The sequence below is a fragment of the Orycteropus afer genome, unplaced genomic scaffold (assembly GCF_000298275.1).
Source record: "Orycteropus afer afer isolate SDZICR_OR568_19922 unplaced genomic scaffold, OryAfe1.0 scaffold00941, whole genome shotgun sequence".
Taxonomy (NCBI): Eukaryota; Metazoa; Chordata; class Mammalia; order Tubulidentata; family Orycteropodidae; genus Orycteropus; species Orycteropus afer.
This window is the reverse complement of record NW_006922528.1, coordinates 361646-365771: the sequence shown is the minus strand read 5'-3', so window position 1 is coordinate 365771 and position 4126 is coordinate 361646.

Here is a 4126-nt window from a genome sequence, read left to right as displayed (position 1 = left end):
TTTAAAGATCTTTTGCTTTCTTCATGTACGGTGTTCTTGATGTCATTCTACAATTTCTCTGGTTTTCAGTCATTGGTGTTCAATGCATCAAATGTATTCTTTAGATGGTTTCTAATTTCAGGTGGAATATAATCAACATCATATTTTGGTTCTCATGGACTAGTTTTAATTTTCTTCAGCTTCAGCTTGAACTTCCATGCCAGCGATAGATGTTCTGTTCCATAGTCATCTCCTGGCTTTATTCTGGCTGAATATATTGAGCTTCTCTGTCACCTCTTTCCATAGACATAGTCGATCTGATTCCTGTGTGTTCCATCTGGTAACATCCATGTGTATAGCTGCCATTTATATTGTTGAAAAAATTTATTGCAATGAATAAGTCATTGGAATTTCAATATTGGTGATCTCTGACTTCATTTCTCTCACCAAGGCCATTTTTGCAACTATTGGTGATTCTTTTTTGTTCCAACTTTTGCATTCCAATTAACAGTAATAATCAACACATCTTGTTTGAATATTTGGTCAATTCCAGACTTCAGAAATGCATAAAAATCTTCAATTTACTTAACTTTGACTTTGATGGTTGGTGCATAACTTTGAGTGATAATCATATTAACTTTTCTTACTTGTAGGCATATGGATATTATTCCATCACTGACAGCATTGTGCTTCAGATTAGATCTTGAATTAATTTTTGTCATGAAGAATGCCATGCCATTATTCTTAATCTGTCATTCCAAGCATAGTAAATTATATGGTCATCTGATTCAAAATGGCCACATACAGTCCATTCAGGAAACTAATGCCTAGGATATCACTCTTTATGTGTTCCATTTCATTTTTGACTACTTCCAATTTTCCTAGATTCATGATTTGTACATTTCATGTTCATATTATTAATGGATGTTGACCTCTATTTCTTCCCATTTTGAGTCATGCCACATCAGCAAATGAGGGGCCTGAAAGGTTTACTCCATCCACATCGTTAAGGTCAACTCTATTTTGAGGAAGCAGCTCTTCTGCTGTTGTATTTTGAACACCTTCTGACATGAGGGACTCATCTTCCAGCACTATACCAGACAATGGTTCAGGGCTATTCATGAAGTTTCCAGTACTATATCAGACAATGCTTCAATGCTATTCATAAGGTTTTCACTGGCGAAAATTTTGAGAAGTGGATGACCTCTTCCTTCTTCTGAGTCTGTCTTAATCTGGAAGCTCTACTAAAACCTGTCCACAAATTGTTGACTCTACTGGTATTTTAAATATTGGGACATCACCTCCAGTCTCACAGCAACATGCAAGCCACCACAGTACACCAACTGACAGATGAGTCATAGTTTCCCTTTTAGAATCTGTTATTATTTTCTGTTTGCTTTCCATAAATAATAACAATGGATTTCACTTTACCAATATTATATAAGTGTCTTTTATTTCTGTCTCAATCACAGATGAACGTACTATCTATTGAATGGTTGATTCCTGAAGGTGTAATTACCTCATTCCTAGCAATCATATGTTTGCCTGGAAGTTTGAGGCATGGCTTGTCTTCATGTGCCTGTGCAAGTAGATAGATGATACCATTTCTATCTATATTAAATTTGCCATCTACTGGGGAAGACTCAAAATCAATAAATGAACTAACATATACTACATACTATAAATTGTTTTAAATGCTTTGAATTAAAAGAAGAGAATGTTATTTAAAAAATTGATGGAGGAATTTCATGAATATTGAGCTTTACAAAAAGCATATCTTGGTCATTGATATTTAAGCTGACATCTAATGCATGAAAAAACAGGAGGGAAAAGAGTATACCTCATTCTGGGAAATGATAGATGGCCTGTGTGCCTGGACTACAATGAACAAGGAGAGAGTGATAATATGAGAATTTGGTGCTTGGTAGGGCATGTTAATCATTTTGTACTTCATCCTAAGAGCAAGACAAATAGTCAAAAGTTTTAAGAAAATGGTGAAGAAAACATCTAATTAAAATTATAGAAGATGACATTGGCTTTTATGTTTAGATTTGGGCAGTGGGAGTGCATAGTACATGTGTAATACCACAGTTTAAGTACCATGTTAGTTTGAACCCGATTGAAATATACACAAAAGGATCCCTGGTAGCACAAATACTTAAGAATTTGGCTATACCAAAAGGTTGGTAATTTGAACTCACCCAGAGGCTCCCTGGGAGAAAGACCTGGTAATCTGCTTCTGAAAAGATTACAGGAACAAAAACTCTCTTGGGCAATTCTAATCTGTAATGTAGATTTTCTATTACCCAAAGTTGACTCAAGAGTACACAATCACCCCAAACAGCATATATATACACACGAAGTTACAGCTTAAATCTAGATGTATACATTATGTAGGGTCAGCAATACTTGATGGTGTGAAGGATGAAACAAATGTCAGTGTCAAAAATTGTGCTCAGTTTGTCATTCAAACCCTAGAGATTCAGAGTAGAGTTTGAGACTTGAAATGATAATAGACTGTAGTTATGCACATTGGAGTAGGTAAAAATTTTCCAGCTGCTTGCTTCACTGGTAGATTTAATTGTGCATTTTACATGATTTTTCTCTGCTCTGTATCAAGCAATTATACATGATTCATTATCAGATGTAAACTACTTGTAACATGCATTTATGTGTGTAATATATTTAAAGTGCCAAAATAATCTTACTGTGTATTTACTGATGAGCTTCAGTTTCAGCCCATTCAACCTGTGGTCATCAAACATTTTCTTTAAGTGGTCAAGTAGCAAACTTTTTCAGCTTCTTAGGTTTAAGCTCTCTGTTACAACTATTCAAATCTGTGATTATGAATGTAAAAGTAGCCATGGTCAATATTTAAACAAATAGTCATTGGCATATTTGCATTCAGTGTTGATCACTAACACTTGAAAACTTCAAATAAAGATTGAAAAGCAGAAATTTTGTTTACTGGGTTTTTAAGTGTTCCTCCTTCTTAAAAGAAAAATAAAGAGAAAATTAGTACATTAGCTTATGAGAATTACCAAATGCATGATTTTGAAATATTTCTTGATCAGTATTATTTTCAAATGGCTTTATCTGTAACAAAAGACTTGATTTTGACACTGAAATTTTTCTTACTTTTCTACAGCATTTACTGATAAATGTTGTGGTATATGATTGCTAAATAACTAACAAAAAAAGTGTGAAAATTGAAATGATAAGATTGTTGAGTGGCTTTAACATAGTGATGTGCTGAAACATAGGGCCTGAGATGTATGATGTGCTTTGATATACTGAAATTAAATCCATATCAGACAATGATCAGTGTGTTTGACTATAAATGTGCCTAGCATGCAACACTAAAATCCTTCCAGGGTAAATAAGGAAGACATTAATGTGGCTGTCAGAAGCAAGAGGAGGAAAACAGAAAATCAGTTATGGGATACCTGATTATAAAAACACAACAAAATGTAAATTTCCAGATTAAAATAAAAGATTATCTAGATGTCTTGGTTCTCTAGTGCTGCTATAACAAAAATACTACAAGTGAATGGCTTCAAGAATATTTGGAAACAATCAGTCCAAGGATATGTTGGACCTCCATTCCAGAAGAACTAATTTGGGAAGGGATCAAAACTGGAGATCCTGGATAGAGTGGAAGGGAAAACGTGGATCAAAATTCAAAAACACCATAATAGCCAGAATGGTCAAATGGAGTCTGGTGGGAACCCCAAGATTATGGTCCTGGGATACAAGTCAGGCCAGGCTGGGATAGATCTCACTCCCAAGGACTGGCCCTCAGGCCAACAGTAGAAAGACTTACATGCAGAACACCCACCCCAGGGTAATGCACTCATCTGTTCTATGGAGATTCACCCCTTGGAGCAAACGGCCATGGGGCACCAGCATTCACATGGATGGAAAGCTGGATAGACAGGAGTGCACAGTTAAGAAGGGCACAGGTATGGGTGGTCACAGGGAAGGTAGGGGAGGAGAGTAGGTTAGGGTTGGAGATGGTAATCAGGGAGTGAAGCCAAATACACATGAACTGTTGAATATAAAACAAATTCAGCTCTGTAAATTTACACCCAAAGCACAATTAAAAAAAAAAAAAATTGGTGAAGGACTGGGCAGGGCACCCAGGCTC